The 24,620-nt window shown below is 42.5% G+C and overlaps 1 protein-coding gene across 24 annotated transcripts in view; it reads right to left on the bottom strand.

Annotated features, from left to right (window-relative positions):
• Positions 1–24,620, bottom strand: part of SLC17A1 (solute carrier family 17 member 1) — a 269,472-nt gene that overhangs the window by 48,899 nt on the left and 195,953 nt on the right. For 21 of the 24 annotated variants that reach the window (XR_014016750.1, XR_014016751.1, XR_014016752.1 and 18 more), the window contains 3 exons: positions 10,657–10,708; positions 4,299–4,678; positions 1,805–2,596 (listed from right to left, as the gene is read on the bottom strand). The gene's annotated coding sequence lies outside the window, so the exon portion shown is untranslated. Of the gene's footprint in view, positions 1–1,804; positions 2,597–4,293; positions 4,679–5,622; positions 6,706–10,656; positions 10,709–24,620 lie in introns of those variants that run through there. The other 3 variants (XR_014016760.1, XR_014016765.1, XR_014016772.1) reach the window with 3 other exon arrangements.

Raw genomic sequence — 24,620 nt, 5'->3', positions numbered from 1 at the left:
TGCAAAAGGTTGCCGAGCTTGCTCTATCCCATCCCAGATACCTTGATGGCACCCTCATTGCCCAAGATTGCAAAGGAAAAGCATGGCTTTTTCCCCCACTCCAGGCCAGAGGGCAGGGGGAACCATTTGCTAACAAAGATATGATTTGCTGGCCTGAACTGCTGGGCTCCTGGAGAGTGCCCCTGAGCTGAAGCCAGACTCAGTCCAAAGAGGAGACCAGCTTGTCCACCTGCCACTGATTTTCCAAACTCTAAAACAAGGTCCTTAACCTGCAGGCCACGGGCTGGGTAGGATTCAAGGCATCTGTGAACTTGGATCGTGAAAATTACATCTTTCTTTAACCTCATTTGCAATTTAGCATTTTCTTCAGTTTGAGGATATGCAACAAGCCACGGTTGTATTAGCAACAGGGGATGTTTTCCTATCAGTTTACAATCATCGCAGGCGTTGCAAGACATCCTTCACACTCATCACAACTCAGAATTACGGTAGTTACGAGATATCCTGCTAGACCGTGGTATTTAATAAATTGATAAAGCACGTTCACCTCTAAAGCACATTCAGCTCTAAAGCATTCATTTTTAAATCAAAATTTGTCTTAAAAATATTTTTAGTAACTGTACACATCAATGTGATTAGTTTCCACTGTAATACTCTGTTGGGCTGCACCCCGCAGGCCTGCAAGCCTTGTAGTTGCCCAGCCTCAAGACCTAAGTAAGACCCGGGAGACAACGACAGACACATAACGGCTTATTGGCCAGGGGATCTTACAAGTCTGAAGCCAGTTCCTGGAGCAACACCCCACCGTGTGAGGCAGCCAGCGAGCAGGACACAACAGCAGTCTTTGCTACAGTGGTGGTGGTGGGGGGGCGGGGGTGGTCTACCATTTATAGGGAAATTGACCAATGTTAGTTAGGCTCATTAGTTACCAGGGAAACGGGCAGCCAGGGCACCTCCCTCACAGCCCCTCACCAGGGCCGATGTTTCCTTTTAATAAACTAGCAGGTGAAGCCATTCTGGCCTAAGGGGCAGGGGGAAAGCACGTTCCTGTGAGGAGGGCATAGGTGACTCAGGTGTCGGTGGAGCAGGGGATGTGCAGGGAGCAACAGCCATCCTGAGCGACCTGACCATACACTCCATCCCTAAACACCCTGCGCGACCCTTACAGTCCTGGCCCACCCCTCTTCCTCGTTGTCCCTCTTCTGAGGGGTCAGGTAGACAGAGGCGAACTGCAACCAGCTACCACAAATGCAATACAGACATCAGCAGCTAAAGAGTATCAGGAGGCCAAGAGGTGGGCAAACTTATGGAGTCAGGTGCTTATCGGGTCATGGAGGGGCCAGAGGAGGACCATGACGGCACCTCCCTGTAGACCCAGCCATCAAACTCATTTCACAGTGAGGCCACTGTTGTCACCCAGTCTGTGAACAGATTCCCTCTGCTCAGACTAGGGGTGAAATGTAAGGTGTTTAACAGGCACAGTACAGGGAAGATGATGACCATTGAGCAAAATACAAGCAGTAACAGCAGTCTGAGATACCACCACCCCTGCCCGTGGTTTCTGTCCTGGCCTGCAGGACCCCACGGCCTGTCTACCCTCAGTCCCCACAGCCAGGGCCGAATACTGGAGAGGCCATAGAACAGACTGCAGGGTTAGTGTCATGGTGCCCTTCTCCAGTAGGGGGCCCGGATTAATTACCTTAGTCCTCTTAGGTGGGGCTGGGTAGGAGACAGGTGAAACCTCTTAAGTCCCTTTCTAATCCTCTTCCCCATGAGGCAACAAACCCAAACCACAGAGACTCACCTGTCAGTCCCAGGGCTATGTTATAATGTGTTCCCCTGGGGGTAGAGCCTGCGGCGAGGGCAAAAGTGAGTTATCGTCCTGGCCAGCAGTTGGCAATGGTCCTTCAGTGGTCAACAGTTGAACCTGAATGGCGTTGACTAGTTGCCTCTGGGTTAACATGGCGTTAGCACTGGGACGAGCGCTCCTGGGATGTGTCCACACGTTGAAGGAGCGGGTTTCCCGTCTCAGTTGTTGTTGAAGCAGCTCATTCACCGCCCAGCAGCAGTGGGGTTGTGAGGCAGGGGGAGATGCCGGTGTGTGTCATTCTTATCGGCCCATTCCTGAACTTCATGGCCGACAAAGTGGATCCCTTGGTCACTACTGATGTCCATGGGGGTCTTGTATGTCGTGCATACAGCTCTTCCAGGCCCCAAACGCTGTTTGTTTTTGCGTTACTAGACAACTCAGATAGGCCTTTTGTAATGTCTTCCACCTGTTGTGACGGACGTCAATGGCTTACTGCGCAGGGGATCTTACAGGTCTGAAGGCTGGTCCTGGAGCAGCACCCCACTGTGTGCAGCAACTTTCAAATATGCAATACGGTACTATTAACAACTGTCACCATGGCGTGCATTACATTCCCATGACTTATTTTATAACTGGAAGTTTGTACCTTTTGACGCCTTTCACCATTTCACCCATCCCCAACACCCCATCTTCCACCTCTGGGGAGCCGGGGGGTGGGGGGGAACATGGGCAAGAGTCTATATGGTACAGGCACACCTTGAAGATTGCAGATTCTGCTCCAGAGCGCTGAAATAAAGAGAGAAAATGTCACAATAAAGCAAGCCACACGAATTTTTTGGTTTCCCAGTGCACATAAAAGTTACGTTTAAACTATACTGTAGTCTATTAAGTGTGCAATAGCATTATATCTAGAAAAATAACGTACAGACCATAATTTAAAAAATACTCTACTGCTAAAAAGTGCTAATCTAAAAAATGTATCATCTGACAATGCAGAGGTGCCACAAACCTTCAATTTGTTAAAAAAAAAAACCCCAAAACCACATGTGCAAAGTGCAATAAAATAAGGTGCTTATAGTTTCTGTGGGAAGGAACAGGCAAGGCAGGGTAAGGAGGTTTAGGATTGGTTAGTTTGAATAATTTCAGTGGGTTCTGGAGTACAGTGGCCATCCCAAGTTTGCTGGTACCTGGCCCTGGAGTGGTTAGGTCAGGGGAATAGTGGCCCTGAGTGGGGAGGTAGGTGGTGAGTGTGTGGGTTCTGGATTGGTTACTTTGCAAACGAAAGGCACACTCCCTGCAGACGGCAGACGCTGTTTACTATCTCTAGGAATTGGCCAACCCTGGGAGGGGCAGTTTCTCCAGTGTCAGCAAGGCCCCAAGATGTCAATGCATCATATTTACAGGAAATAAAAAGGCATGATTAATACAGAGGCCCCCTAAGACTCCTGGCTGCAGGAGTGCACTCTGGGAGAAGGTCTGCCTCTGTAGCTTCCTATGAGAGCACGCTGATGGTCCCTTAGCAGACACCTGAGCAGGATGGTCGGGCCAGGCTTACAGAGCCGAACGTTCGGGTGGAAATAGGCCTTTGGCGTATGTTCCCAGCACCCTGGCCTCCTCCCACCCTTCTCCATATTCCTCGACCTCCTGCTGGGCTAGTGGGTGGGAAAGGGGCTCAGCGTGCCTGCATTTGTGGGTTCTGGGGACCTCAGAGGCCCAAGGACAGGAGCAGAGGGTTGGAAACGAGTGCCCCTAGTGCCCTTGGGTCTGAGGGCAATCTTAGGGTCCAGAAGGGGCCGGCCCAGAGAGGCCTTGGGGACTGAGCCTGTTCAAGTAGGAAAGCAATCAATTCAGTCTTGTTGCCAAAGGAGTGCCCACGCTGGGAGGACTGCTGTGCAGACAGCTTGTCCTGAACAAGCTTCGCCAGCCACTCCAACCACTGAATAGCTTCAAAAGAAAATTCTGTGTCATTAATGAGTTCAGTTGAAAAAGGGAGGAGGAGATAAAAAAAAAAAAGTCCTGGGAGCATGAACATGTTAATGAGATTGATTCTTCCTGGAAAGGGCAAGAGGAAGAAACTTCCACTCCACTAAATCCAATTTTATTTAATTGAATACTGGCCTGAAGCCAGCCCTCCAAACAATCCTGACAGACACAGAAAGCAAGACCCCGAGGTGAGCAAGATGATGGCAGTAGAGCCAAGACTGCTGGTACCTCCCATTACCAGCAACGATGCCCAAGGAGCCACAGTGACCGTGACCGAAACACAAGCAAAGCAGCAAGAACCCCATGTGCCATGTGCATTTCTTGCAAACTTCACGCCCGCATCTTGCTTTTGAAATTCCAAGTGTTCAGGCTATGGGGAGCAGGGCTGAGTGACCACTAGCACGTAGGCGGCCCCCTTGAGGGTACACAACAAGGCTGGGGCCAGTGTTACTAAGTACGACAAGATTCATCATGGATTAAGAAGGAAGAATGAAATGTACCTTACCGTCTCACTCCCTTTCCCAGGGAGGCCCAGTTTGGATGAAGAACCATGCAAAACACCCGGAGACTGGAAGGACTGTCCATCCCCAATTACAGCATCAGACGGAGCATTTCCACAACCCGATCCGTCTCATTGATTGCCCAGGTCATTGGTTCCATGGAATTTGGCTTCATAGTATATTCTCTCCTCTCCTTCCCTGACTCCTGAGAACATCTGCAATACGTGACCGGCTTCTTGCCACCAGTTATGGCTTCTCATCTCGTTAATTTGTTCAATATTTGTTGAGTACTTATCACGCAATAGGAGATGGTCTGGGTGCTTGTCCGGTAGAACAGAGTTCCCATTTTTTGGCTCATGGAGCTTCGACTCATGGAGCTAACAATCTAAAAGAGGGGACAGAAAATAAACAAGTAAGTTAATGAATGACATAGTTTCTCATGGTAACTGCTCTGTATGGCAGGGGAAAAGGCGGTGACGGGAGGAGGTTTTTTCTTCCTACCCTACTGTTTTCTATTGATTTATGCTCCCCCATTGCGGTGGGGCCTGGGAGGCACCACCCGGATCTCCTTATTTTAGGAATAACAGATTTATCACTTCGGCTGTCTGCTCCTTGGGGGACCTTCCTCTACTGAAGAGAGCCAACCTGCCCAAGGTCACACCCCTTCCCTGGTGGCTCATCCGGTGGCTGATGAAGGCCCAGCCCCTCACCCCAGCTCACAACAGCTGTGAAAAAGCAACCCCATCTTCAGAACCCTCCACAGGGTGGGCTGAGGCCTCCATCGAGACAGCGTCACAGCTCAGCTTCTGTCTCTGCCCATCCTGGTGCCTTCCTTCCTTTGATCCCAAGAACACTTCCCAATGACCCTCCTACACACCAACCTCCATCCCGGAGATGGCTTTCTGGTGAACCCAATCAGTGACAGTTTTGAACAAAATGAATTTAAAGTACTTAAAGTAGTTGAGCCTATTTAACAGAACATATTTATAGGTCATAAATACTCATTGGGTTAGCCTCAGAGAGCCTCTAAAACCTCCTGAGACTGTAAACCCAGTCCCTGCAAACAGGGTTTCCCTCCCCTGCAAACACTGTAGCATTCTATTCTTTTTCCCGGGAGGGCTGGGAGACTAGAGGAACCTGCTCTTCTCATTCAGCCTCTTGGAACTTGCTGGCCTGACGGATGATGCTCTTTGGGGGTAGGGGCTGCCCCTGCAGCCCCTCTAGGAGAGCAAACTCATCTTCCAGTAGCAGAGGTTGCATAAATTGGGTTCTGGAAACATCCAGAAATTCTCTCTCAGCTTCTCCCTGGTGTCACTGCCATCTCTCTTTTCCACCTTGAAAAACTGGGCTGTGATCTCTTCGTTAACCATTAACAAATATTTACGGAGTATCTGCTGTGTGCCAAACACTATAGCCTATGAGTCTCCTCTCTCCTTGGAAACCACACCTGGTCTGTCATTACCAGAGCCACCCAACCTGGAGCTGCCCCAGACAGCTTAAGCCTCTTGGGAACCTTTCAAAGTTGCTGGGGTTGATTGAGGGGCATTAATCCCTTTAGCTTGAGTTTGCTGCTTCATTTCTTTCCATTTCATCTTTTTTTCCCCCCTCTCTTATCCACAATAACTTCCTCTTCCCACTGGCCTCCCTGCCTCTGTTTTCTTGTTACGCTCTATGCTATAGGCCAATATGATGGTCTTGGTACTCAAAAGTTTCTGGCATTTGTTAAATGTTTCCAAATGCACAGATATTCACAATTTGTAGGTGAAGAAACTGAGAAAGAAAACAGTTAGGGGCCTTCTGAAATTCCTCCTGAAAGATGGAGAAGATGATAATAAGAATTGTAAACATTAATTGAGTTTGGCGACATGCCAGGCATTTTACACACGTTACCCCTGATTTAAACCTCAGAGCAACCCTGTGAAGTAGATAGCATTACCATCCCCATTTACAAATAAGGAATTCAAGGTTTAAAGAAGTTGAGTAACTTAGCCAAGGTCACATAGTTCGTGATCCAGTGTATCGCCAAAATCGCTTGCTCCTTGGCGCTAAGCTACCTCACCAAGGGGAAGAGCCCATCTCCTGAGTTCCAGCCCGGAGCTCTGGGAGGCAGGAGAGGAAGCCTTGTGAGTGATGGGAAAGTGTGTGGCTGTGTAAGTCCCAAGGTTTGCCCCACTGTGCTGACGCGAATAGGGCATCCTGTCTTCTTTCAGAAAAAAAGCCCCTTCTTGCCCGGCATTACCTAATAATGCTGGATCCTCCAGTATTCCCTCTGCAGCGAGACCACACTGGGGAGAGGTGGAGGGAGCAAGGTCCCACTCCAGCAAAGGGGTTATTTCATTGCAATCAGGAGCCCCAGGAGCCCAGAGCAGCCAATCTGGTAAAAGCACTGATTGTAGCTTTAATGCCAATTACCTGCAGGGAAGGGGCATTATTAGCTTCCAACTCCCTCCCCAGGAAAAGTCAAGGAAGTGGCTGGGCCATCTAAGGCATGCAGGCGGCAATCAGAGGAGCTAGCCTTTGATTTCTTCTCCACCTCCAGCCCCCAAGGCTCAGCCTCATCCCTTTTTGTGATCAAGTCCAGACAGCTTGGTGGTGGTGGTCGGGTCGGGGGGTGGCGTGGGGGAGGGCGGGGTGAGGTGCCAAAGCTGTTCAGCCTAGATTGTTTCATAAGTGGAGAAAGACCTGGAGAAAAGGCTGCGAATGTATATGGTCTCTTAAAAAAAATTAAAAAGCACAGTGTAGGTAGTTTCTCCTTCTGACTTTTCAGACCCACAGCCATGAGTGAGCAGGAAAGAAAGCAGGAACGGCAGTACCATGTTGGTGGAGCATCCCGGGCGCCATGGCTCCTGACTTTTTGTTGGCACAGGGGCCACTGCTAGCTAGTCTGTGGAGTCTGGAAGAAGTGACTTGGCTTTTCCTCCACATATGCAAGGTGTCCAGAGTAAACTGGGCATCGGGACAGCTCTGTGTGCCTATCAGCCCTGCCACCTGCTCTCAGCACAGTCCAGGTCCTGGGCTCTGGGAATGCAGTGTGGCCAATCCTTCTCTGATGGAACCACTGTGTTGGCTCTTCTTGCTGACGAGGCGGCCGTCATGGGATGAGGTGAGTGTGGTGTAGAGTCCAGAATACAGAGGGTGTAAAGAAATGAGGGGCCATAGGGAGCAGGGACATATGTAGAGCTTGGGGGCAGAGATGTGAAATGCACTACGCTTGTCCTACAAGTGGGAAGGAGGGGCGAGGAGGAAAGCAACGTCGGTGGTTTCCCCCAACCCCCAGCCATCCCACCTAACTGCTGGATCTAAATCCACAGAGGAGTTTCCTCACCTGAAAATTAGGGGTACTGATTATCTTCCAATTAGGGTTACTATAAAAATTGAATAAGAATTTTTTTAAAAAGTGAAGCAGTGTACAAAAAGGACCTGTGGATGTATCAATATGTAAAAGTGCTCCTTTTTTACCACCACCAGATGCTCACACTCCATTCCCGAGCCTCAGCTCATTCCATCCCAACACTGGCTTAAGGATGACATAGGATGGAGCAGGGCACAGCTATTTTATTAAAGTAGAACATCTAATGGTTTGTTTTTAGGTTACATCAGAAGGTGTGACATGTGACAACAACTCAGTCAAAAATAAAAAACAAAGGAAACCCCTGTATCCCTGCAACAGAGACTTCATTCCTTATGCTGTACAGCTGGAAGCTCTGGGCCACTATCATGGGGATCCAGGCATTTTAGAATAGGAACTGCTTATTTTTCCTATGGAGTTGAATGTGGACCCAGGATGCCCCAGCATTTAGGAAATTTTCCTTATCCATAATCATACTGAAGTCTGGAAGTGACACATGCAAACTCTCTCTACCCCAATTCACAGATAACAAAGTTGAGCTCCTCTTCTAGAAAGATCTGTCTCCCCAGCCCATAATCCCAGAAGGGCAAATCTAGACTTCTTCCCTAAATGACTGAATCAGGAGTGAACATCTGACCCACAGGGAACCCATCAGGTTCTCTCTCTCCAAATAATTTGGAAAAGTAAAGAAGAATTAGTTCAGGGGTTGGCAAACCATTGGCCATCAGCCCAATCGGGCAACACCCACTAGTTTACATATTATCTATGACTGTCCATGCTTGCAACAGAGATCTATGGGTCCAGAAAGTCTAAAATATTTACTATCTGTCCTTTACAAAATTTTCCACTTCCTGAAAGAGAAGGTCACAGAGACATGGATGCTGTGACCACCATTTGGGGGCAGGAGGGTCATATGCATTCAGAAGAGAAGCAGCTGTGCTCACAGACTTGGGGTGGGTGGGGGGAGAGAGAGGGGAGGAGGAGGAGGGGGAGAGAGATTATGCAAGAGAGGTTGCCAAGAGCAGACAAGAACTAAGCAAATCAGAGGAGAAAGGGCAGAAAGGGCCTGAAGACCTTCCAATATCCATGAAACACATGGGTCTTGCTTGTGCTCCATCCCTGTGATAGTCTTATATATCCTACAATAAACCTTTTTTACATAAGCTAGTTTGACTGCGGTTGTTTCTTTCAACAAAATGAATCCTGACTAAATCAGCCATAGGGGCTACTACGTGACTATAGTAAGTATGGAGCAATTAAGGTCTCTGAAGCCATTGCTGACTCTCTTGATGAATCACTGGGACAACTTTACAGTTAACTTAAGGTATGGGGGTATGCCGCTTGGAAACAGGAAGTGCATTCCTAAAGTCCAGATTTATGAATGGGTAAATAGTCTTGCAGGTGCCAGGAATACAACAGCAAAGGCCTTCATCATTGTTTGGGGACTAGCTGAGCATAGCGGCCACCTGGTCCTAATGATTATTAAACAATATCTATTAACTACAAAGCTCTTGATGATAGAGAAGTGATTTGTCGCATAGTACAGTCCTGGGTAGAGTCAGCGAAAGGATGGAAGGAACTGTACAGGCCCAAGAGGGCATCAGTTATGCTAATAGCCATATATCATGTACTAGAAATAACCATATTACTTAGAAGAAGTAATAAAATTGCAAAATTATGCACAGTCGGTAAACGGGAAGGTGATCCAATAGTAAAGACACTGATAAAAATAATTAGAATGATTAAAACCTTCCTTTCTCACCAAACCAAAGACATAAAAGAAAAATTTGACAACTCCAATTCTTAATAACATAAAAAAAAAATCTGTGTGTCAAACATGTCCATGAGGAAAGTCAAAAAATAAATGGTAAACTGGGAAAAATGTTTGCCACTTATACCACAGACACTGGCTACATCATTATTTATTTAACTGAAGAGTGTTACTGGTTTTCTCATCCTAGAGAAGAAATCACTGTTAACTTTTAAAATTAATTGCTACCGTTCTGAGATGTGATTTTAAATCTGAAAAGGAACTGCAAACCACTGGCAGAGGCCAGGTTGTAAAAGAGAGATTTTGTTGTCATTGGGACTAGATCATCACAAGAACTTCAGACTAAGATAATGGACTGAGCTGATGTGGGAAGCCCTCCCTCTTATCCTAACACCTAACACCAAAAACCCAGGAGCCAGAAAGGGGTTGTCCTTTCTGTGTACAAGTATAAGAAAAATGCTTCCTCGTTGGGCTGGAAATTTATCCACTGTAAAAGACTGCCTCCACAAAAGAGGGGGCTTGCATGGGACTCCCATCAAGGTGAGCTCACAGGAAAAAGTTATAAAGCAACAAGGAAACTCACCAGCAGTGATAATAGGCTATCTGAAGGGGACTTAAAAATGAATGTCAAAAATATATACATATTGAGAAAGGAAGAGAATCCACAAGACAAACGCAGGAATTTATTTTTAAAGGAACAGGCATTTTTTCAAAGTCAGAAAAATTAAAGAGGATTAAAGGCAGGTGTAAATTTTTTTATAATGCCTCCCTTTGAAAAGCAGAGTCTGGGTGGGCCTCTCACCCTGTTTTGACAAATAGAATATGGCAATAATGATGCTACATAACTTATAAAGCTGGGCCTTAAAGGATCTGCAGCTGCTGTATTTGTCTCTTGGGACACTCCCTCTTTGAGCCCAGGTACCATGCTAGGAGAAGCCCAAGTGAGCCACGTGGAGGAGAACGGAGGGCTATCTGTAGGCAGTCCCAGCTGAGCTCCTGGCTGACAGTCCCAACTACCAGCCATGTGAGGGAGGCCATTCGTTGGACCTTTCAGGCCCAATCAGGGTGATGCCACCAGGAGCAGCAGTAAGTGTCTTTTGCTTGGCCCAAGGCCAAATAGCAGAATTATAAGCAATTAAATGATTGCTTCTCTAAGTTTTGGAGTGATTTGTTACCTGGCAATAGATAACTGAGAAAAACCACCATGGAGAAGTTGCAGTTCGGATGAAAAGATGGGACTTACCTCCAGTGCCAAGTTTCTTTTGGGTGAGCTCTGAGGCAGATACCAGGCAGACCTTTGTTGGAAGAAAGTAAAAAGAATGTTACCCTGGAAGGGAGCCCTAGATAGAACACAGAGCATGACATATGCAGTGTTGAGTAGAGAAATGCCTGGCAGCAAGCATCAGAGCTGAAAATGAGTTCTAAGTCATCCCATAAAGAAGAAGAGTTTCAATGACCACTGTCTCATTACAGAAAGGTTTATCATTTTATGTGATTAACTTGGATCTTGTGCTTTAATATTGGAAACTTCACTTATATTATGTGCTGTTTGTAGACAAAAAATGATTAATATGCTACTAAGTTAAAAGAATTAATGTTTTTGCAGAGATTTCACCATTGAGTAAGTCATACATGCTATATCTGCTTCTACTGGTTACTCCTCCTTGAGACCCTAGCTCCTGGGCCACAAACCTCAGGTTGTCTATTTTCAGTTTGGTACCAATTACCTGCTGCTAGCCAGTGTCCCAGACTGCCCTGCACAGTCTTGCTCAGTGCATGGCATTCACTGGGCAGGCAACAAACATTTAGAAAATTGAACCAAATTGACTTCTTAAATGAAGGTGGGTTCCTAGAGTCCTAAGGGCTTTAAATAGGCCAAATTTTCCTTATGGACAAGCTAGGAATAAATTGGCCATTTTAAAAAGCTCTATGAACACAGACCACTCGTGAGAAAGGCTTAACATCACATCCTGATGTGTCCACCTTCTGTCTTTCGAGAATTGAGAAACAACAAAGACTAATGATACAGAATAGAATTAATGTTGGCAAATGCTTTTTTTTTTAACATCTTTATTGGAGTATAATTACTTTACAGTGTTGTGTTAGTTTCTGCTGTATAACAAAGTGAATCAGCTATACGTATACGTATATCCCCATATCCCCTCCCTCTTGCGTCTCCCTCCCACCCGCCCTACCACACCCCTCTAGGTGGTCACAAAGCACAGAGCTGATCTCTCTGTGCTATGCAGCTGCTTCTCACTAGCTATCTCTTTTACATTTGGTAGTGTATATATCTCAATGCCACTCTCTCACTTTGTCCCAGCTTACACTCCCCCTCCCCGTGTCCTCAAGTCCATTCTCTACATCTGCGTCTTTATTCCTGTCCTGCCCTGAGGTTCTTCAGAACCTTTTTTTTTTTTTTTTTTAGATTCCAAATATATGTGTTAGCATATGGTATTTCTTTTTCTCTTTCTGACTTACTTCACTCTGTATGACAGACTCTAGGTCCACCCACCTCACTACAAATAACTCAATTTCGTTTCTTTTTATGGCTGAGTAATATTCCATTGTATATATGTGCAACATCTTCTTTATCCATTCATCTGTCTATGGACATGGAGGTTGCTTCCATGTCCTGGCTATTATAAACAGAGCTGCAATGAACATGACTATTTTTGAATTATGGTTTTCTCAGGGTATATGCCCAGTAGTGGGATTGCTGGGTCATATGGTCGCTCTATTTTTAGTTTTTAAAGGAACCTCCATACTGTTCTCCATAGTGGCTGTATCAGTTTACATTCCCACCAGCAGTGTAAGAGGGTTCCCTTTTCTCCACACCTTCTCCAGCATTTACTGTTTGTAGATTTTTTGATGATGGCCATTCTGACCGGTGTGAGGTGATATCTCATTGTAATTTTTTTTTTTTTTTTTTTTTTTTTTTGCTTTACGCGGGCCTCTCACTGTTGTGGCCTCTCCCATTGCGGAGCACAGGCTCTGGACGCACAGGCTCAGCGGCCATGGCTCACGGGCCCAGCTGCTCCGCAGCATGTGGGATCTTCCCAGACCGGGGCACGAACCCATGTCCCCTGCATCAGCAGGCGGACTCTCAACCACTGCGCCACCAGGGAAGCCCTCATTGTAATTTTGATTTGCATTTCTCTAATGGCTAGTGATGTTGAGCATCCTTTCATGTGTTCTTTGGCAATCTGTATACCTGCTTTGGAGAAATGTCTATTTAGGTCTTCTGCCCATTTCTGTATTGGGTTTTTTGTTTTGGATTAATCCTTTATCAGTTGCTTTGTTTGCAAATATTTTCTCCCATTCTGAGGGTTGTCTTTTTGTCTTGTTTACAGTTTCCTTTACTGTGCAAAAGCTTTTAAATGTCATTAGGTGTCATTTGTTTATTTGGGTTTTTATTTCCATTTCTCTAGGAGGTGGGTCAAAAAGGGTCTTGCTGTGATTTATGTCATAGAGTGTTCTGCCTAGGTTTTCCTCTAAGAGTTTTACAGTGTTTGGCCTTACATTTAGGTCTTTAATCCATGTTGAGTTTATTTTTGTGTATGGTGTTAAGGAGTGTTCTAATTTCATTCTTTTCCATGTAGCTGTCCAGTTTTCCCAGCACCACTTATTGAAGAGGCTGTCTTTTCTCCACTGTATACTCTTGCCTCCTTTATCAAAGATAAGGTGACCATATGTGCATGGGTTTATCTCTGGGCTTTCTATCCTGTTCCATTGATCTGTATTTCTGTTTCTGTGTCAGTACCATAGTGTCTTTTTTTTTCCTTTGCGGTACGCGGGCCTCTCACTGTTGTGGCTTCTCCCGTTGCAGAGCACAGGCTCCGGATGCGCAGGATCAGCGGCCATGGCTCACGGGCCCAGCCGCTCCGTGGCATGTGGGATCTTCCCAGACAGGGGCATGAACCCGTGTCCCCTGCATCGGCAGGCGGGCTCTCAACCACTGTGCCACCAGGGAAGCCCCATAGTGTCTTGATTACTGTAGCTTTGTAGTATAATCTGAAGTCAGGGAGCCTGATTCCTCCAGCTCCGTTTTTCTTTCTCAAGATTGCTTTGGCTATTCGGGGTGTTTTGTGTTTCCATACAAATTGTGAAATTTTTTGTTCTAGTTCTGTGAAAAATGTCATTGGTAGTTTGATAGGGATTGCATTGAATCTGTAGATTGCTTTGGGTAGTATAGTCATTTTCACAATGTTGATTCTTCTAATCCAAGAACATGGTAGCTCTCTCCATCTGTTTGTATCATCTTTAATTTCCTTCATCAGTGTCTTATAGTTTTCTGCATACAGGTCTTTTGTCTCCTTAGGTAGGTTTATTCCTAGGTATTTTATTTATTTTGTTGCAATGGTAAATGGGAGTGTTTCATTATTTTGTTTCAGAGTTTTCATCATTAGTGTATAGGAATGCAAGAGATTTCTGTGCATTAATTTTGTATCCTGCCACTTTACCAAATTCATTGATTAGCTCTAGCAGTTTTCTGGTAGCATCTTTAGGATTCTCTATGTATAGTATCATGTCATCTGAAAACAGTGACAGTTTTACTTCTTTTCGGATTTGAATTCCTTTTATTTCTTTTTCTACTCTGATTGCTGTGGCTAAAACTTCCAAAACTATGTGGAATAATAGTGATGAGTGTGGGCAACCTTGTCTTCTTCCTGATCTTAGTGGAAATGGTTTCAGTTTTTCACCACTGAGAACGATGTTGGTTGTGGGTTTGCAATATATGGGCTTTATTATGTTAAGTTCCCTCTATGCCTACATTCTAGAGGGTTTTTTTTTTATCATAAATGGGTGTTGAATTTTGTTGAAAGCTTTTTCTGCATCTATTGAGCTTGTCATATGGTTTTTATCCTTCAGTTTGTTAATATGGTGTACCACATTGATTGATTTACATCTATTGAAGAATCCTTGCATTCCTGGGATAAACCCCACTTGATCATAATGTATGATCCTTTTAATGTGCTGCTGGATTCTGTTTGCTAGTCTTTTGTTGAGGATTTTTGCATCTATGTTCATCAGTGATATTGGCCTGTAGTTTTCTTTTTTTGTGACATCTTTGTCTGGTTTTGGTATCAGGGCGATGGTGGCCTCGTAGAATGAGTTTGGGAGTGTTCCTCCCTCTGCTATATTTTGGAAGAATTTGAGAAGGATAGGTGTCAGCTCTTCTCTAAATGTTTGATAGAATTCACCTGTGAATCCATCTGGTCCTGGGCTTTGGTTTGCTGGAAGATTTTTAATCACAGTCTCAATTTCAGTGCTTGTGATTCATCTGTTTATATTTTCTATTTCTTCCTGGTTCAGTCTTGGAAGGTTATACCTTTCTAAAAATGTGTCCATTTCTTCCAGGTTGTCCATTTTATTGGCATAGAGTTGCTTGTAGTAGTCTCTTAGGATGCTTTGTATTTCTGCAGTGTCTGTTGTAACTTCTCCTTTTACATTTCCAATTCTATTGATTTGAGTCTTCTCCCTTTTTTTTCTTGATGAGTCTTGCTAATGGTTTATCAATTTTGTTTATCTTCTCAAAGAAACATCTTTTAGTTTTATTGATCTTTGTTATTGTGTCCTTCATGTCTTTTTCATTTATTTCTCATCTGATTTTTATGATTTCTTTCCTTCTGCTAACTTTGGATATTTTTGTTCTTCTTTCTCTAATTGCTTTGGGTGTAAGGTTAGGTTGTTTATTTGAGATGTTTCTTATTTCTTGAGGTAGGATTGTACGGCTATAAACTTCCATCTTAGAACTGCTTTTCCTGCAACCTGTAGGTTTTGGGTCGTCATACTTTCGTTGTCATTTATTTCTAGGTATTTTTTGATTTCCTCTTTTGTTTCTACAGTGATCTCTTGGTTATTTAGTAGTGTATTGTTTAGCCTCCATGTGTTTGTATTTTTTACAGTTTTCTTCGTATAATTGATATCTAGTCTCATAGCATTGTGATTGGAAAAGATACTTCATATGATTTCAATTTTCTTAAATTTACCAAGGCTTGATTTGTGACCCAAGATATGACCTATCCTTGAGAATGGTCCATGAGAACTTGAGAAGAAACTGTATTCTGTTGTTTATGGATGTAATGTCCTATAAATATCAATTAAGTCCATGTTGTTTAATGTGTCATTTATAGCTTCTGTTTCCTTATTTACTTTCAGTTTGTATGAAAACTTTCCATTGGTGAAAGTGGGGTGTTAAAGTCCCCTACTCTGATTGTGTTACTGTCGATTTCCCCTTTTATGGCTGTTAGCGTTTGCCTTATGTATTGAGGTGCTCCTAAGTTGAGCGCATAGATATTTACAATTGTTAAATCTTCTTCTTGGATTGTTCCCTTGACTATTATGTATTGCCCTTCTTTGTTTCTTGTAATAGTCTTTATTTTAAAGTCTATTTTGTCTGATATGAGAATTGCTACTCCAGCTTTCTTTTGATTTCCATTTGCATGGAATATCTTTTTCCATCCCCTCACTTTCAGTCTGTATGTGTCCCTAGGTCTGAAGTGGGTCTCGTGTAGATAGCATATATATGGGTCTTGGTCGTGTATCCATTCAGCCAGTCTATGTCTTTTGGTTGGAGCATTTAATCCATTTACATTTAAGGTAATTATTAATATGTATGCTCCTATTACCATTTTCTTAATTGTTTTTGGTTTGTTATTGCAGGTTTTTTTCCTTCTCTTGTGTTTCCTGCCTAGAGAAGTTCCTTTAGCATTTGTCGTAAAATTGCTTTGGTGGTGCTGAATTCTCTTAGCTTTTGCTTGTCTGTAAAGGCTTTAATTTCCCCATCAAATCTGAATGAGATCCTTGCTGGGTAGAGTAATCTTGCTTGTAGGTTTTTCCCTTTCATCACTTTAAATATGTCCTGCCACTCCCTTCTGGGTTGCAGACTTTCTGCTGAAAGATCAGCTGTTAACCTTATGGGGATTCCCTCGTATGTTATTTGTTGTTCTGCCCTTGCTGCTTTTAATATTTTTTACTTTGTATTTTATTTTTCATAGTGTGATTAATATGTGTCTTGGCATGTTTCTCCTTGGATTTATCCTGTATGGGACTCTCTGTGTTTCCTGGACTTGATTAACTATTTCCTTTCCCATATTAGGGAAGTTTTCAACTATAATCTCTTCAAATATTTTCTCAGTCCCTTTCTTTTTCTCTTCTTCTTCTGGGACCCCTATAATTCGAATGTTGGTGTGTTTAATGTTGTCCCAGAGGTCTCTGACACTGCCCTCAATTATTTTCACTCTTTTTTCTTTATTCTGCTCTGTGGTAGTTATGTCCACTATTTTATCTTCCAGGTCACTTATCCGTTCCTCTGCCTCAGTTATTCTGCTATTGATTCCTTCTAGAGAATTTTTAATTTCATTTATTGTGTTATTCACCATTGTTTGTTTGCTCTTTAGTTCTTCTAGGTCCTTGTTAAGAGTTTCTTGTATTTTCTCCATTCTATTTGCAAGATTTTGGATCATCTTTACCATCATTACTCTGAATTCTTTTTTAGGTAGACTGCCTATTTCCTTTTCATTTGTTTGGTCTGGTGGGTTTTTACTTTGCTCCTTCATCTGCTGCCTATTTCTCTGTGTTCTCATTTTGCTTAACTTACTGTGTTTGGGGTCTCCTTTTCACAGGCTTCAGGTTCGTAGTTCCCGTTGTTTTTGTTGTCTGCCCCCAGTGGCTAAGGTAGGTTCAGTGAGTTGTGTAGACTTCCTGGTGGAAGGGACTGGTGCCTGTGTTCTGGTGGGTGAGGCTGGATCTTGTCTTTCTGGTGGGCAGGACCACGTCCGGTGGTGTGTTTTGGGGTGTCTGTGAACTTAGTATGATTTTAATGGGTGGGGTTGTGTTCCTGTCTTGCTAATTGCTTGGCATGGAGTGTCCAGCACTTGAGCTTGCTAGTTGTTGAGTGGAGCTGGGTCTTAATGTTGAGATGGAGATCTCTGGGAGAGTGCTTGCCGACTGATACTACATGGGGCAAGGAGGTCTCTGGTGGTCCAGTGTCCTGAACTCGGCTCTCCCACCTCAGAGGCTCAGGCCTGACACCCGGCTGGAGCACCAAGACCTTGTCAGCCACACAGCTTACATGTAAATGGGTTAAATTCTCCAATCCAAAGGCACAGGTTAGCTGGCCTTCTGGGCTCCGCTCGGTCCTCCAGCCAGGCATTGTTCTCTGGGCCTGGTTGATATGGATAGCCTGTTTGGGTCCAGGTTCAACTGCATTCCCTAGCAGCTAGAAGAAGCAGCCGATGCCCCCATCCTGCCCTATCCCCATGGCAACTCATCAGTAGCTTTGGCTTTGCTCTTTTTTATAGGCTATCAAAGTCTCCTTCCATAATTTAGTGAAATATAATACATTAAGTGGTATTATTGGTGCAATATAGAAATATCAGCCAGTGTTTGCAAGACACTGTGACAGAAACTATGTGTTAAGGCGCAGGGAGAGAGCATAGAGATTCTGATCAGCCATTTGAGTATGACAGACTTTAACACATAGCCCACCTCTTAATAAATCCTAAACTACCTGAAACATTCACGATAAAATAACTCTTAACTACTACTTAAAAATTAATCCCATTTAAAGATTTTTGCTTTTATTGTTAATGTGGGGGGGGAGTACACTTTTCCATTGCTAATGGCAGAGTAAATCAGTAAAATTAAGATGGAGGAGGTCTTTTTAACAATGTGTTTTGAAGACTTAAAATGCTATGTATTGTTCAATCCAGAACTTCTGCATTTAGAATTTTATCTTAGAGAAATAATTATGAGAGTGTGCAAATATTTAGCTCTCACAGCCCTATGATATTGAAAACCTAGAGATAATTTAAAAGTCCAAAAAAAGGACATTAGTTAAATACATTATGGCAATCCCACCCTTACAATGATGTCACTGAAGAAAATTTAATGACATGGAGAGGTGTTCATAATAGTAAGTGAAACAAGCAAGTTATAGAGCAGTATAATCCAATTTTTGTGCATATAAAAAAAAGACTGGAAGGATATACACTAATATCTTATTATTCTCGGATATCTCTGGGTGGTGAAATTATGGGAGAACATATTTCATTTGAATTTTCTGATCTTTATTATTTAATGATCTGTATTATTCATGTGATTACCAAAGAAACAATAAAAGGTATATTTTTTAAAAAGCATTAACTATATTTCCAGCATTTTCTTATGATAAACATTGTCTGATTTCTTCTAGTCGACTTTCTTTGCCCTCTGGAGTTGGTGTAGCATCAAACCAAGGAAATCTCTTTGAATCCTAAGGTCTACTATATAGTCTGTGAGGTGTCTCCCATGTTTGAATGTTTAATAACTGCTGGGTGATGATATTAAGAAAAGCACTGTTTATATTTCCAGCTAGAAATATCATTCTGAGTTTGTAAAAAGATGCAGATACTCTAACTTAAAGTTTATGCATGCATCAGGGTTAAATAGCAATGCTTCAAATTAGACACCACTGATGTTTCTTGTACAAATAACTGTCAATTAGCTATGCTAATGAGGAAAGCAGGAAATGATTGCAGGAGAAAATGAAATCAGCAGGGATTAAAAAAGAAAAACAATTCATTGAAGCCCTTAGTTTCAGCCAACAGTTGTTAAAATTTACCAGAGTGACATACAATGTAAATTCTAATCTTTTTTTGAAAGAGTTGGGGTATTAATAAAAAATAATATTAATTCCTTAATAGTCTTTTCCTTTTCCAGATTGTCCTTCAGAGAAGCCCTACCCAAAGAATAAAATGACCAAAATATAAGCAGCAGGAAACGTGGAGACAAGGGCCTACTTGGTAGTTCTGATATAATCCCTAGGGGAGCTTTTAAAAAGTATCAATGCAGAGTCCTCCTGCAGACCATTTAAATCAGAATCTCTGTGGAAGGGGCTAAATTAATCTATAAATTGCATAATTTATCTCAAGTTAATTCTAGCTTCTTTGTATTTGCTTTACTAAGTTCTCTGGTTGGACAGTCAGGGACTCAAGTAAATCACCTTTGGTTCTTTCACCCCTACTCCCATCACTCCATTCCCAGGCGGGAAAACCTTTCAAGTGAGTCTTAAAGATGACTCCTGCTGATCCAGTATCTTTAAATACCTTCTTAATGGCTCTCTTCTCTGTCAAGAGTTTGGATAATTTTCCCAGAAGGAAATCTCTGTATGAGAGGATGCAAAGTATCTGAACATTATCTACCTAGTGCCATGATAGATATTTGGATACAAAGAAAATGAAAGTAAGTCATTGGACAATTCCTGGAAACAAGATGGCGGAGGAGAAGGACGTGCTCTCACTCCCTCTTGTGAGAACATCAGAATCACAAGTAGCTGCTGTACAGTCACCGACAGGAAGATACTGGAACTCACCAAAAAAGATACCCCACATCCAAAGACAAAGGAGAAGCCACAGTGAGATGGTAGGAGGGGTGTACTCACAATAAAATCAAAGCCCATAACTGCTGGGTGGGTGACTCACAAACTGGAGAACACTTAAATCACAGAAGTCCACCCAATGGAGTGAAGGTTCTGAGCCACACGTCAGGTTTCCGAACCTGGGGGTCTGGCAATGGGAGGAGGAATTCCTAGAGAATCAGACTTTGAAGTCTAGTGGGATTTGATTGCAGGACTCTGACAGGACTGGGGGAAACAGAGACTCCACTCTTGGAGGGTACACACAAAGTAGTGTGCACACTGGGACCCAGGGAAAGGAGCAGTGACCCCAGGGGAGACTGAACCAGACCTACCTGCTGGTGTTGGAAGGTCTCCTACAGAGATGGGGGGCGTCTGTGGCTCACTGTGAGGACAAGGACACTGGCAGCAGAAGTTCTGGGAAGTACTCCTTGACCTGAGCCCTCCCAGAGTCTGCCATTAGCCCCACCAAAGAGCCCGGGTAGGCTCCAGTGTTGGGTCGCCTCAGGCCAAAAAACCAACAGGGAGGCAACCCAGCCCCACCCAACAGCAGACAAGAAGATTAAAGTTTCACTGAGCTCTGCCCACCAGAGCAACAGCCAGTTCTACCCACCACCAGTCCCTCCCATCAGGAAACTTGCACAAGCCTCTTAGATAGCCTCATCCACCACAAGCCAGACAGCAGAAGCAAGAAGAACTCCAATCCTGAAGCCTGTGGAACAAAAACCACATTCACAGAAAGACAGACAAGATGAAAGGGCAGAGGGCTATGTACCAGATGAAGGAACAAGATAAAACCCCAGAAAAACAACTAAATGAAGTGGAGAAAGGCAACCTTCCAGAAAAAGAATTCAGAATAATGATAGTGAAGATGATCCAGGACCTCGGAAAATGAATGGAGGCAAAGGTCAAGAAGATGCAAGAAATGTTTAACAGAGACCTAGAAGAATTAAAGAACAAACAAACAGAGATGAACGATACAATAACTGAAATGAAAACTACACTAGAAAGAATCAACAGAATAACTGAGCAGAAGAACGGATAAGTGACCTGGAAGACAGAATGGTGGAATTCACTCCTGTGGAAGAGAATAAAGAAAAAAGAATAAAAAGAAATGAAGAAAGCCTAAGAGACCTCTGGGACAACACTAAATGCAACAACATTCGTGTTATACGGGCCCCAGAAGGAGAAAGAGAGAGAAAGGACCAGAGAAAATATTTGAAGAGACTATAGTCGAAAACGTCCCTAGCATGGGAAAGGAAATAGCCACCCAAGTCCAGGAAGTGCAGAGAGTCCCATACAGGATAAACCCAAGGAGAAACACGCTGAGACACATAGTAATCAAACTGGCAAAAATTAAAGACAAAGATAAATTATTGAAAGCAGCCAGGGAAAAATGACAAATAACATACAAGGGAACTCCCATAAGGTTAACAGCTGACTTCTCAGCAGAAACTCTACAAGTCAGAAGGGAGTGGCATGATATACTTAAAGTGATGAAAGGGAAGAAACTACAACCAAGATTACTCTACCCAGAAAGGATCTCATTCAGATTTGATGGAGAAATCAAAAGCTTTACAGACAAGCAAAAGCTAAGAGCATTCAGCACCACCAAACCAGCTTTACAACAAATGCCAAAGGAACTTCTCTAAGTGGGAAACACAAGAGAATAAAAGGACCTACAAAAACAAACACAAAACAATTAGGAAAATAGTAATAGGAACATAAATATCGATAATTACCTTAAACGTGAATGGATTAAATGCTACAACCAAAAGACACAGGCTTGCTGAATGGATACCAAAACAAGACCCATATATATGCTGTCTACAAGAGACCCACTTCAGACCTAGGGACACATACAGACTGAAAGTGAGGGGATGGAAAAAGATATTCCATGCAAATGGAAATCAAAAGAAAGCTGGCGTAGCAATACTCATATCAGATAAAATAGACTTTAAAATAAAGAATGTTACAAGAGACAAGGAAGGACACTACATAATGATCAAGGGATCAATCCAAGAAGATATAACAATTATAAATATATATGCACCCAAAATAGGAGGACCTCAATACATAAGGCAGATACTAACAGCTATAAAGAGGAAATCGACAGTAACACAATAATAGTGGGGGACTTTAACACCTCACTTACACCAACGGACAGATCATCCAGACAGAAAATAAATAAGGAAACAGAAGCTTAAATGACACAATAGACCAGATAGATTTAATTGATATTTATAGGACATTCCATCCAAAAACAGCAGATTTCACTTTCTTCTCAAGTGCGCACGGAACATTCTCCAGGAGAGATCACATCTTGGGTAACAAATCAAGCCTCAGTAAATTTAGGAAAATTGAAATCATATCAAGCATCTTTTCTGACCACAATGCTATGGGATTAGAAATCAATTACAGAGAGAAAAACGTAAAAAACACAAACAGATGGAGGCTAAACAATACATTACTAAATAACAAAGAGATCACTGAAGGAATCAAAAAGGAAATCAAAAATACCTAGAGACAAATGACAATGAAAACATGACGATCCAAAACCTATGGGATGCAAAAACGCAGTTCTAAGAGGGAAGTTTATAGCTATACCAGCCTACCTCAAGAAACAAGAAAAATCTCAAATAAACATTTGAATCTCACCTTACACCTAAAGGAACTAGAATAGAAGAACAAACAAAACCCAAAGTTAGCAGAAGGAAAGAAATCATAAAGATCAGAGCAGAAATAAATGAAATAGAAACAAAGAAAACAATAGCAAAGATCAATAAAACTAAAAGCTGGTTCTTTGAGAAGATAAACAAAATTGATAACCCATTAGCCAGTCTCATCAAGGAAAAGAGGGAGAGGACTCAAATCAATAAAATTAGAAATGAAAAAGGAGAAGTTACAATAGACACTGCAGAAATACAAAGCATCCTAAGAGACTACTACAAGCAAGTCTATGACAATAAAATGGACAACCTGGAAGAAATGGACAAATTCTTAGAAAGGTATAACCTTCCAAGACTGAACCAGGAAGAAATATAAAATATGAACAGATCAATCACAAGTAATGAAATTGAAACGGTGATTAAAAATCTTCCAACAAACAAAAGTCCAGGGCCAGGTGGCTTCACAGGTGAATTCTATCAAACATTTAGAGAAGAGCTAGCACCCATCCTTCTCAAACTCTTCCAAAAAATTGTGGAGGAAGCAACACTCCCAAACTCATTCCATGAAGTCACCATCACCCTGATACCAAAACCAGACAAAGATACTACAAAGAAAGTAAATTACAGACCAATACCATTGATGAATATAGACGCAAAAATCCTCAACAAAATACTAGCAAACAGAATCCAACAACACATTAAGAGGATCATACACCTTTTAATTTATCCCAGGGATGCAAAGATTCTTCAATATATGCAAATCAATCAATGTGATACACCATATTAACAAACTGAAGAAGAAAAACCATATGATCATCTCAATAGATGCAGAAAAAGTTTTTGACAAAATTCAACACCCATTTATGATAAAAACTTTCCAGAAAGTGGGCATACAGGGAACCTACCTCAACATAATAAAGGCCATGTATGACAAACCCACAGCAAACATCATTCTGAATGGTGAAAAACTGAAGGCCTTTCCTCTAAGATCAGGAAGAAGACCAGAATGTCAACTTTCACCACTATTATTCAACATAGTTTTGGAAGTCCTAGCCATGACAATCAGAGAAGAAAAAGAAATAAAAGGAATACAAATTGGAAAACAAGAAGTAAAACTGTCACTTTGCAGATGACGTGATACTATACATAGAGAATCCTAAAGATGCCACCAGAAAACTGCTAAAGCAAATCAGTGAATTTGGTGATGTTGCAGGATACAAAATTAATGCACAGAAATCTCTTGCATTCCTATACACTAATCATGTAAACTCTGAAAGAGAAATTAAGGAAACACTCCCATTTAAAACTACAACAAAAAGAATAAAATACCTAGGAATAAACCTACCTAGGGAGACAAAAGGCCTGTATGCAGAGAACTATAAGACACTGATGAAAGAAATTAAACATGATACAAACAGATGGAGAGATATACCATGTTCTTGGATTGGAAGAATCAGTACTGTGAAAATGAGTATACTACCCAAAGCAATCTACAGATTCAGTGCCATCCCTATCAAATTACCAATGGCAGTTTTTACAGAACTAAAACAAAAAAATCTTAAAATTTGTATGGAGACACAAAAGACCCCGAATAGCCAAAGCAATCTTGAGGGAAAAAGCGGAGCTGGAGGAATCAGGCTCCCTGACTTCAGACTATACTACAGAGCTACAGTAATCAAAACAATATGGTACTGGCAGAAAAACAGAAACACAGGTCAATGGAACAAGATAGAAAGCCCAGAGATAAACCCACCCACCTATGGTCAACTAATTTATGACAAAGGAGGCAAGGATATACAATGGAGAAAAGACAGTCTCTGAAATAAGTGGTGCTGTATAAACTGGACAGATGCATGTAAAAGAATGCAATTAGAACACTCCCTAACACCATACACAAAAATAAACTCAAAATGGATTAGAGACCTAAATTTAAGACTGGACACTATAAAACTCTTAGAGGAAAACATAGGAAGAACACTCTTTGACATAAATCATAGTAAGATCTTTTTTGATCCACTTCCTTGAGTAATGGAAATAAAAACAAAAATAAACAAATGGATTGCTTCCATGTCCTGGCTATTCTAAATAGAGCTGCAATGTACATTTTGGTTCATGACTCTTTTTGAATTACAGTTTTCT

This window comes from Mesoplodon bidens (genome assembly GCF_964165515.1).
Source record: "Mesoplodon bidens genome assembly, chromosome: 10".
In the NCBI taxonomy this organism is placed as follows: Eukaryota; Metazoa; Chordata; class Mammalia; order Artiodactyla; family Ziphiidae; genus Mesoplodon; species Mesoplodon bidens.
Note: the sequence above shows the minus strand (reverse complement) of the source record. Positions and strands in the feature narration are given on the sequence as shown.